General features: G+C 35.1%; 1 protein-coding gene across 3 annotated transcripts in view; it reads left to right on the top strand.

Annotated features, from left to right (window-relative positions):
• Positions 1-8,947, top strand: part of LOC110106934 (glycerol-3-phosphate acyltransferase, chloroplastic) — a 68,665-nt gene extending 59,718 nt beyond the window's left edge. The window contains exon 13 of one of the 3 annotated variants that reach the window (XM_020837031.2): positions 8,789-8,947. The gene's annotated coding sequence lies outside the window, so the exon portion shown is untranslated. Of the gene's footprint in view, positions 1-7,741; positions 8,626-8,669; positions 8,689-8,788 lie in introns of those variants that run through there. The other 2 variants (XM_020837032.2, XM_028695782.1) reach the window with 2 other exon arrangements.
• The last annotated feature ends 3,441 nt before the right edge of the window (positions 8,948-12,388 follow it).

Below are 12,388 nucleotides of genomic sequence, written 5' to 3' on the forward strand. Positions count from 1 at the left end.
TCTAATTTAACCATATTTTTCTAGCTCTCATTCCTAGGGTTTTTATAAATCTATCATAATATTTTTATTTCTATGATGCTCATTGCCTAAGTTAGCCATTGGGGATATTTTTATCACCAACATTGAATTCATACACCATAGTTTGTTTAATTGTGAGTTTATAAAATTTACCTTGAAGTTTTCTTAATAACCTTTTAATTCATGGATGTCTTATGTTTGAACGCAAGTAACAACTCTTATATACATATCCTTAATGACTTGAATAAAGACATTATTAATTCATTTCTTTTCTAGAGCTCTTTAGGGGACTTCTATTGGAACTTTATCATATGTTTTCTCTAAACCAATAAATATTTGTAGATCCTCCTTTCTCTTTCCAAACTTCTTCGACAAACCCTCAACAAATATATTGCTTATATAGTAGATTTTCCCTGCATGTATCCAAGCTGATTTTGAGAATATTAGTATCACATCATAACCTATACTCAATTACTCTATCCCATAATTTTAATGTACGACACATTAGCTTAATTCATTTATAATTTGCACCCTTTTGTGCATCACCTCTATTCTTAAAAATAAATAGCAATATTTATCCACTTATCTAATGTCTTTTTAATCTTCAAAAGTTACACGGTGAAAGTTTTGTCAATACAAAGTTATTCATGTTTTTCAGTAACAAAAATATAAATTTGATTAAAAAAATACAATGCTCTATTAAATTTGAAATTATAGACATCATAGATCATTGAAATGTTGTAGGGGTATTGCAAAAACCAAAGAGCATTCATTTAGGCTTCATTCGGGACGGTTTTCTTATTGCATCTTAAAGCAACTTTTTAATACAAAAATTAAAATTTTTGTGCTAAAAAGCTCTTTAAGAAGCAATAAAAAAGCCGTCCCACATGAAGCCTTAAATGAGAAAGTTTCGAAAGAACGGGTGAATGTCATCTTATCTTGATCTTCTGGGTAATATAAATATGATGGTATTCTAAATAGCCATCTAGGAAATAATAAAAAGGTTGCTAAACTAATCTATCTATCATATGATTAATAAAAGGCAAAAAAATTGGTCCTTGGTGGCTTTGTTGAGTTTCCTATAATATGTGTAATCACTTGAAGCTAGCATCTGAAGAAGGAAGCGAGTAGGCAGTAAAAATGGCCCGGAAGGTGAGAATGAGTGCGATACACCATGAGTGGTGCAATGAGCCAAAGGCATATTTATGAGTGTGATGGGATACTTATGAGCAATGCATGAGAAGATTCTTTAGTGCTTGTGAGCGTGGTCAAACCTACTTCAGTTACCAAGCTTGGAGGTAAAAATGAGTAAGAAAATTTATGAGAGATGGACCCTTAATCATTGGTTATGCTTTGAGATTAGTGAGAGAGAGAGAGAGAGAGAGAGAGAGAGAGAGAGAGAGAGATGGCCTTCATTAGGGTGGTTGTGTGGCCAATGGTAGAGATTTGTCAGCAGCATGACCAACAGTGATTGGTGGTTGGAAAATTACAAATTACGTGAAAATTACTAAATGGCCCTCATTAGGGAGGGGGGGGAGAGAGAGAGAGAGAGTTATATTAGATGGCCGTAATTAGGGTGGTTGGGTGGCCAATGGTAGAGATTTGTCAACAACATGACCAACAGTGATTGGTGGTTGGAAAATTAAAAATTGCTCCAAATTACATGAAAATTACTACTTGTGAAGGATTTCTATGGAACGGCTCTTTTTATTTTAACAGATATTTTGGGAAACTTAGAATTAAGTTGAAGGAAAAGAGACCAAAAAAGAGAACGAATATGAATTTACGTTTTTATGAGTTTGTTCTCTTGGCTTTGTGTCAACCTTAAACTTTTATTGCATGAAAGAACTTCCTCTAATACCCAATGACATTAGGGAGGACATTGAGGAAGAAAGGATAATGCAACTAAGGTTCTCTTCTCTGGTTGCGGTGGTATTATGGGCTGAGGCGTAGCCATGGATTTCGTGTGTGTGGGGGGAAGGGACAAGATTTATGAAAGGTTGAAACCGTGAATACTCTTCTTTTTTTCTTTCAGTGAATCACCTAGTGATGCAATTCTTCATACTATGAGAAACTTAGCTTCACGCGGTGACACACTGCCTACTGAAGTCATAAGCTAAAAGATTTTTTTTTGTCAGAATTATGAACCTTAGAACTCCATTTTGGTGGTTAAAGAAAATATCATTTCTACCAACTGGTTAGCGATTGCGAAGAAAATTATTATTTATTATACAAACTGAGTTCCATAACCCCTAAGATGGTTGTTTATAATAGTAGTTTGACATCTAATGATCACAGTTGTCTTTAAAGAAACTAAACAATGAAATAGTTGATAAACAGAGTAACCTCTTAAGAAAATTCAAATAAATGTTAGAAGTTAATATAATCAGCTAGGGTTCCTCTCAGCCAGGTCTGGAATTTAAGAGCGAAATGATGAAAATGGTTTTGCCTCCCTAGAGTCAGCTTGATAACGTCCATCACTGACAACCAAGTGTGTTTGAGCTTCATATTTCAAAGCTCTTCTAGCTTTTTGGATGTTTTTTTTTTCCTTCTTTCAGCTTATCACTTTTTTTTTTCGCCAAATCTACTGGGAAATTTTTTGTAAAAGTGCAATATCATTTCTCTGTATGATTCTTGTTAAATTTCTGCAGAAATTTTGTAATGGAAATTTTGTACTACCAAATACGGTTTGCACTAGCTCTCATCTGTGCACTAGCCTGAATTCCCCCTATGTGTTGTTGTGTAATATAAAGCTGAAAAACATAAAAATCTCAATCAACACAATGCAATTTACGTGGTTCAGTATTGCTTATGTCTACGGGGAGGGGATGATTTCACTTTATTATGGTATGGGAAAAACAGAGTTACAATTCACAAATACTACAATATTCCTCAAATCACTTTATATATATTTGAAACAAAACTAATATGGAAAATCCAATCAATGCCATAATTAGATCTCTTATAATTATGACCCCCATAAGGAAAGCAATTAAAAGCTTTCTATAACAATCTCCACTTCATCTTTCATTTTAGTAAGTGGAAGATGACAAAACAAACTCCAGTATCAAAACGACTGTATCAAGATGGTTGCCTAGGTACCCCTCTCCTAAAGGGATCAATGCTAGCGTAGTTCTTCAAAAAACAGATGGACAATCACTCATGAGCCCGAATGTTCACCAAACTCTTACGATAGGTGAATTTATGAATGAATAGAACCTTTGTGAGCATGTTTGTTGGATTCTCCTACGTATCTATCTTCTTCAACTGAACATTACCTTCGTCAATCAAGTTCTGAACAAAGTGGTACCTTACATCAATGTGCTTAGTACGAGCATGATGAACTGAATTTGTGGCCAAGAATATCGCACTCTAACTGTCACAAAATACCATCAGAGACTTCTAATCAACCCAAAGTCATCTAGTAGGCCCTGCATTCATATTACTTCATCGCCTCAGTGATTGTCATGTACTCAATCTCTGTAGTAGACAAAGCAATGTTAGACTGAAGAACTTATCTCCCACTAACTGGGCTTCTTATCAATGTGAATAAATAACCAGCAGTAAACCTACGCCTATCAATATCACAGGCATAATCTGAGTTAATGTAGCCTACACACAAATCAACAACAGATGACTTCCTCTCAAACACCAAGCCTACATCAATTGTACCTTTAGATACGGCAGAATACTCTTCATAGCTTGCCAATGATTCCTTTCTGGATTATGCATGAACTTGTTCTCATTGCCAACTGCTTGTGTAATATGTGGTCTAGTACAAACCATAACATACATCAAACTGCCAACTGCACGAGCCACGAGCATAAGGAACTGATCTCATATCTTTCCTTTCCTGATCATCTTTAAGACATTGATCTGAATTCAACAGGAAATGAGATGCAATGGGTAGACTCAAAGCCTTGCTCGAGTCATAAACCCAAATTTTTTCAGCACCTTTCGAACCAAAGCCTCTTGTGAGAGTCAAATCTTCTATGATGCCTTGTCTATAAGAATTCCTCGAGCTTCACCCAACTCTTTCTTCTCAAAATGTTTGGATAGTTTCTTCTTTATTCTATTGATCTTAGTTTGACTGACAGATGCAATCAACATGTCATCAACACATAGACGGTAGATGAACTCACTATTGTTTTTAAAATATGCACAATAATCGTAGTGACTCCTTTTGTACTCCTCTCCCATCATGAACTGATCAAACTTCTTATACCACATCTGTAGTGACTGTTTCAACCCATATAATGACTTTTTCAATATGTAAACCAAGTCTTTTAAGGCTCCATATCTTGGGGGTTGTAGCATATAGATATCTTCTTGCAATTCCCTTTAAAAGAATGTAGTTTTAACATCGAGCTACTCCAGGATCAGACTATGGTATGCTACAAGTGCTAAGAGAACACAGATCGAGGACTGCTTAGCCTCTAGAGAGAATACCTCATCGTAATCAATCCCTTCCCGTTGCGCAAGCCTTTTGCCTCCAACCTAGCCTTGTACATCACATCAACTTAATGAGATCCTTTCTTCTTTGCATACACCCATTTGCACCAAATAATTTTCCTTCCTAAAGGAAGCTTCACCAACCTGTAAGTAGTATTCTTTTGAAGTGACCCATCTCTTCATCTATAACCTTTTCCAAATATCATCATATGGATTTTTCACTGCTTCTTTGTAGTGATTAGGAATTTCAGCCTCCATGGTTGAAAGTGCAAATGCAATGTGGTCCTTTAACCAAGCTGGTTTTGAAATATTCCAACTTCTAGTCTTGTTCCTAACAATAGACTTTTGAGCTAGAACCTCATCCTCAACTTGATCTTCAACTTCTCTCTGATCACTATCAATATATATCTCCTGATCTGCAGCTGAATAAGGTACCTGGATAAAAATGATTGGACTTTGTGGAGCAAATAGAGTTGCATCAAACTCCAACTTTTGTTGTGCGTATGCGGTCCCAATAACTCTCCATCTATTTTGAGTCCCGAGGCTTTAACATGCTTATTTCGTCGAATGTAACATCTTTGCTAATGATAATCTTCTTCTCTTCTTAATCATAGAGTTTGAAGCCCTTGACTCTACTCCTGAAATCAATAAATATTGTCTTCTTTGCTCGTTATTCCAGTTTATCATTTTGAACATGATAGTAAGTTAGACACTCGAACACTCTTAAGTGCTCATAATCTCTAGCAAGATATCCATATCACATCTCCTTTAGGATCTTCTTCTCAATAACTAAAGAAGGCAGATGGTTCACTAAGTGATAGAGTGATAGACATAGTCTATAACCTCGACCCAATAGACTCTATCCAACCCAGAATTGGATAACATATATCAAACTTTCTCCACCAAAGTTCGGTTCATCTTCTCTGCCACCCCGTTCTGCTTCGGTGTCTCTTGAACAATGAAGTGGTATTTTATCCTAGATTTTTGGCACTCTTACAAGAATGCATCCGATGTATATTCGCCTCCAATGTCTTATTTGATACACCGGAGCCTTTTACCAGTCTTAGTCGATTCATTTCTTCCAGATTCTAAAAATCTCCAATACTTCGCTCTTGCGCTTCATGGTATACACCCAAACATATTTGAAATCAATAAAAGAGAAAGAATTTCATCCCACTGAATGATGTTGTCTTCGTCCAACCCCAAATATCTGTGTGAACATACTCAATGATACCCTTTGTATTGTGGATAGCAGTACCAAAGGATACCCGTGTCTTCTTGCCAAACACACAATGCTCAAAGAAATTGAGCTTACAGGTGTTTGTTCCTTTGATAATTTCTTTCTTCATTAAATTCATAAGTGAAGCCTCTCCAACATAAGCTAGCCGTCTATGCCAAAATGTAGTGGCATCAGAAGAAACATCGGCCACAACAGTCGTTTTAATACTTTACTTCACTGAAGATAGTAAATGTTGTGATGACGAACTTCGTTCAGAAGAATCAATGCTCAATGATATATCTTCAGAAATCCTGTCTCAATAACTATCTTATAGCCCTTGGTTTTAAGGCCCCAAAAGATAATAAATTTTTCGTAATATCTGGAACATGTCTCACATTAGTTATTTCTCTCATAGTACCATCATGCATTTTGATAAATATGCTATTTATACTAATGGTATGATAAGCTTTATCATTTCCTATAGTTACTACATCGCTATCAAGTTCCCTGTAGCTATAGAACCACTCTCGAGTGGGACAAATGTTATAGGCAGCACCAGAGTCAAGGATCCAGCATGAGTTATTTGTGTAAAAACTATGAGAAATTGTAGATAATGATTCATCAAAATCTATAACACCTTTCCACAATAAGCTCTGCTTTCGCCTAAGAGGAAACTCCATTTCTCTTCTCTTTCAACTTCGGACACTCTTTCTTTAAATGGCTAGTCTCTAAATAGAATGCACACTAATTTTTCTCAAGAATGTGCCCACGAGACTTGCCCTGCTTTTGAGAAGTATTGTCGCTGCCGCTGTCACCTTTTTTACCAATTTATTTTTCTTCTCAGATCTTCCTCATTGGACTGTGAGAGTCTCGGTTGAATCTATTTTTTGCATATTCCTTGTCCCTATGATGGAACTCATGATTCAACAATGTCGTAGTCACGTCTCTATAATTCAAGGCCTCTTTGTCATGAACGAGTTTCATCTTGAAGTTCTTATAACACATTCGAGAGAGAATTCAATAGGAGTGCATTGTCTTCATCTCCAATCTCATCCAGATTTAAAAAATCTGCCCAATAGCTTTGTGAAATCATTCAGGTGGTCAAAAATAATAACTCTATGTTTTATCTGAAATCTATAGAGTCAACGTTTCATATGGAGACGATTCTTTACACTCTTTTTCATATATTTATTTTCCAATGTCTTCCACAATTTTCCTATAGAAGTCTCCATCTTCACTTCACACTTGATCTTTTGAGATAAACAATTTTTGATCAAGTCACAGGCACTCTGTTTCATCTTTAACCAACTCTATCAGACATCTCTTCAGGATTTTCATCACTATTCATAACTTCCTTCAAATTCTAAGAGCACAACACATCCATTACCTCACATCTCATCATACCAAAGTTTTCTTTGCCATCAAATTTTATCACATCTATCTTGACGGGATGTGTAATCACCTGTTGGATCGACGCTTTTTTACCATTGAGGTGGAAATATCCATGGCTCCACTGGATCTCATAGCCTCCACAACTTTGCTTAAATTGCAACCACCTCACGTCACCATAATTACACCAATCCGGCTCTCAAGAGCAAGGAGGAGATTTAATTTTTAGATCTCCTTGCTTGCCCCTCTGCCCAGTCTCGTGTGAAGAACAAAGCCCCCACTCTAATTCAGATCATTGCCAAGCAAATTCCTCGAGAGGCCCTCAAATCACTTTATATAGATTTGAAACAAAACTAATATAGAAAATCTAATCAAAGCTATAATATGAAAAATCTAATCAATGTCATAATTAGATCTCCTAATCAATGTCATAATTAGATCTCCTATAATTACGATCCCAATATAAAAGCAAATTAAAGCTTTCCATAACATGTTGCTCAGGGTATGAGGATCAATAAGATCACCTTATATTGCCCTCATTTCTATGTTTTATGCTCTACTAGTAGAACAGATCGATACGCACGACTAGCGAGTGGCAACTGCAAAATTGTATTTTGGATTTTGGGATATTATTGGCTCTTTGATTTCTGCTATTACTCCCAGGTTTTGTTCATGGAAAATGCATGGGCCATACTTGATGAAGCAAGATTTTCTGTGATTTGCAGGAGCTGATGGCTCCAACACGGCAAATTATTAGGTCCGGTGATTCCATGCGCTTTTAGTGCACTTTTGATATATTTTTTAAAAAGAGCAACTAATACACAATTTTAACTGCATATTAGCTACTCTTTTGCTGCCATTTTGCTGAGTATTTAAAAAGCGAAGCAAAAGCACAGCAAAAGGACAGCAAATATTCAACGAGTAAGTTATTTGTTGCGCTTTTGCTATATTTTTGCAAATACTCAACAAAAAAGTAGCTAAATGCAATTAAAATTGTGTATTAGTTGCTCATTTTTAAAAATACATCAAAAGCGCACTAAAAGTGCATGGAATCCGGATGAAAAATTAAATCCGGTGACCGGACCTAATAATTTGCCCTCCAACTCAGAACACACATAATTTTTGGAATGTTATGACAATCCAGGCATGCATGACTATTAATTCTTTTTGATCCTCACTACAGCAATTTCCTCTCCTTCATTGGTACCATATCCTTCCGCTGGCTCTTTTGTCTGGACGTTATGGGTAGGGTACTCGTATTGTACAGTTTTCCACGCTGTCATAAGAAAATCCTACTTATTTTTTGTTTTTGTTCCTTCTAATTCACAAGACAAGTCTCTATGGAGTCAAAACTCTCATTCCTCCATGGAGATCGAGTAACAACAGCATTTGCTGAGTTGCTAGCTTGATTTCGTGTCTGGATTTATGTAATTGTAGTCGTCCAACCATAGAGAAATCTTCCTATGTCATTTTTTTCAGAATCTATATATATTATCTATGGTAGGTTTCAAATGCTAAGTGCATAAGAAATTTCTGTATTTCGTGCTCGGAAATTCCATTGAATATTATTCGGAACCTTTGTATTATGTAGATATCCTGCAGTAGATGAACAAAGCAAGCAAGAGAAACCAATATAACAGTAACCCAATGTTACTAAGCTGTGGAAATTAGTTTTAAAACTCAAAATCTGCTTCCTCTGTATTCTCCCAGGGCTAAGTAGGAGCAAAGCCTTCTGCTAAAAGTTATAACAAACTAAAGCATGTGCTCAAGTACTGGGAATAGCAACGGTAGTGGAAAAATCCTAACAGAACATGGCTCAAGTGGAGGCAAACTAGTCTGCCAGCCCAACTATATTAATGTGCTCCGCATCTAGAATTGTTTGGTATAATAAAAGCCTATACGGGAGAAATTATTACGTCCGCTATGTCCGGACATTCACTTAAAATTTGATATATGGAATGCACTTTGTTTGCACTTTTTTATGCGCTTTACTTGCACTTTACCTGCGCCTTAGTTGCACTTTAGTTGCGCTTTGACCGCTCTTTTGTTGTGATTTTTTACTGCGTTTTGACTGCGCTTTACCAGCGTTTTGGCTGCGCTTGGCTTAAAGTTCCACAGACACATTAAATATATAAAGTAAAAAAATAAATCTAATTGAATATCCACTTATCATCATTTTATTGGAGTCCTTGACGTACTACGTCCGGACTCCGCACCTAATAATTTCTCCGACTTTGGCGTTCATGAGAAGTGGTATTTTTTATTTTTAAAAAAATCTGAATAAGAAGGTTTGGGGCGGGGTGCTAATTGACTGCTAAACTAGCTTAGTTCGAACTTGCTTTTCATAGCACAATTATAATTTTTGTTTGATTATTATTTGTTTTTAAAAAATTTTCATTTTAGAAAATTTTTTACATCATATTTAAAAAAAGTTACTTTTCCTATAACTAATTATGTTTGAACTTACATTGTGAATTATATTCGTAAGCTAACTCAATTAGGGTATGTTTAAGATAACTTTCTTACTATTTTATTTTTCAAAGCATAATTTTAATTTTTATTTGATTACAAATTGTTTTCAATAAAATTTTGTGCTTGGAAGTTATTTTTTACTTCAACTTATAAAAAATTTACTTTTCCTATAACAAATTTATAACTATTTTTTTGAAAATCTACAACCATCCTAAATAGATTCTTATTGAATCAAAACTAGCTTAGTTTGAACTTCGTGAATTATATTGATAACTTTCTTATTATTTTATTTTTATATAATCATAATTTTTTGTTTAACTACAATTTACTCTTAAAATTTTTGTTTTAGGAACCTATTTTTACTTTTGCTTTTAATATATATATATATATATATATATTCCTACAGTTCTTGTTCTTCTAAGATTCCATATTTTAAGGATAATATTTAGGATTTTGTAAATCTTCAATGTTTGGGCGGAATATCCTATTATCCTCAGAGCTCTTATTTTTCAATTTAAAAAAGATGAATTCATTATCTTCAAGATTCGATTTGTATGAATTGATTCGATATGTTTTGCCTCTCAGATTCAATCCTTAAATATTTTAAAATATTTTCAAAATCGATAGGATGGATTTTAACATTTCTCATAATTCTTATTCAAGTCATCATATTCATCAAGTAGTTTTCATGTTGGTTGTCATCTATTAATGCATGTCTTCCTAAAGATTTCATGTTCCTTCTTAAGCAATTCCCAATTCTAAACTTACCACTAGCATGCATTTTTTATTTTTCCTATATGCATCATGCATGTGTTCAGAAACTTCAAACTAATTATCCTAAGTTAAGGTCACATACCTCTTCTTGATCTGATTGATCAATATTATCTCTGCCATCAACAAAGATATTGGTGACTTCTTCTTTTTTTTTTTATCTCAGATAGTCTGAAGCTGGAGTCCCCAAAAAGCTCTTTGAAAACTCTTCTTGCCCTTCATTATAATTGCGTTTCTCCTCTAACCTTCTCCTTGCTAGGAGTGGCTTTGGAGTTTTGGGCAATCAGTCTTGATATTGATCCCTGGTTTCCTGCATTCATTAACAAATCACTTCTATTGAACCTTACCATTTCGTTGTTAAAACCTTACTCCTAATTTCCAATTGCGCGTCTTCTTCTGCTTTCTCTTTCAGAACAAGCGTTCTAAAGTTTGGATGCGTGTAATTAAGTCAATAAAGTTGTCTTCAATACCATTAGGTTTGTGAAGTGTTCACTCTATCGACTCTTCCACTTTTGTGCTATATTCTTCCCTTTACGTGGTTTCACTAGCATCAATCTTTCTTTGACTAACTCCTTGCTCATAACGAATTGAGTGATACCAAGAAGCATTGTCAAGTAGAATAATGTTTAGATCTTTTCAACTCTGTAATTACGTAATTTTTAGCATCATATAAAGTAGGTAAACAATGAATATAATCTTATTAACCAATTCCAGGCATTTAGTTTAATTTCCTACCCAAGTGCATTGCAAATAAGTGATAATTTGTGTGAATCTTATGTACTGTGTTAGAAATAGATCATTTGTTTCATGCGAAACAACTCATAATCATTGTAACAAATATCGTAAGGTCTTGATTGCTTAATCCTCATTAGTCCCTTCAATAAGTATAATACAAGTCTATCCAATAATGTCCTTTCCACTTTTGCAAGTAGAAAACCTGCATGTAGTCTCAGATTTTAAAGCAACAAAAAGCTATTTAAAGCATTTTGGCTTGTAGCTGAGCTAAGTCACGTATCTTTTTCTATAGTCCAAATTTGTAAAAGGTCGGTAGTTTTCTACCCTAACTCCATCAAACTAATCTAGGTGGTTTTGTATACACTTCCTGGACTAAGATCCACAATACAATAATCAAGTGACTTTAGAAAGATAATGACATGTACTGTTTCCACAAAAATTCAAAAAGGTATATTATTAAAACAGTTGGAGTCTCGGTAATAGAGTAACCTTCCACGGTGTATTTTCAGTTTCCGAATGTAACATCTACGTTAAATCAAAAAGTAAGGTTTAAATTTAGATTTTGAAATAAAAGCTCTGATACCACTTTTGAGTCAAGTGAATAGGTTGTTGACCTAAGTTAAATGTCCTATAGAGCTATCAAGAAAAGGGTGGGTGATTGGTATTTTTAAAAACTAACCCTCTTGAGAGTTTTGTTTTGAACGCGAAATGAAAATTTTTTGCAAATTTTGTTATAGAAAAGTTTTTCAACCACAAGAGTTTTACAACAAAAATATGCGCGAAAATAAAAAACAGTAAATAAAGAACACGAGATTTATAGTGTTCGGTCGATAAACCAGACCTGACATCCACTCCTCAGTAGGCCACCCTCTAAGTATTCACTAATACCAAATGTTGTCTTCCTTTCGCACCCACAGCAAGGCGGAGAAGCCTTTACAAACACTCTTTTCACTACTTACCCGGTTATTGTGACAGAGAACCGTAGTCCTTTTACACAATCCCCCAATGTTGCGAGAACCGTCCATCCTTCACACTTCCTAATGTGGGCATAGAACCCTTCATCCTTCACACTCTCCTAGTGTGGGCAGAGAACCCTTCGTCCTTTCACACTCTTCTAATGTCGGCAGAGAATCAGATTTCCTTGACTAGATCTTCCACAAGAAATCTAGAAGGAAGAAAGAAAAAAGTGAAGTAATCCCAATTCACAAGTAGAGTTCTTACCTTTAAACACCAAGTGAAGCCTTCACGTCCAGTGATAGGAATCCCCTCTTGAATGCTCTCTCACACTCTCTCCTGACTTTTCTTTCAAATAGGCACGAAGTTCAAAATGGC

The sequence above is a fragment of the Dendrobium catenatum genome, unplaced genomic scaffold (assembly GCF_001605985.2).
Source record: "Dendrobium catenatum unplaced genomic scaffold, ASM160598v2 fragScaff_scaffold_674, whole genome shotgun sequence".
In the NCBI taxonomy this organism is placed as follows: Eukaryota; Viridiplantae; Streptophyta; class Magnoliopsida; order Asparagales; family Orchidaceae; genus Dendrobium; species Dendrobium catenatum.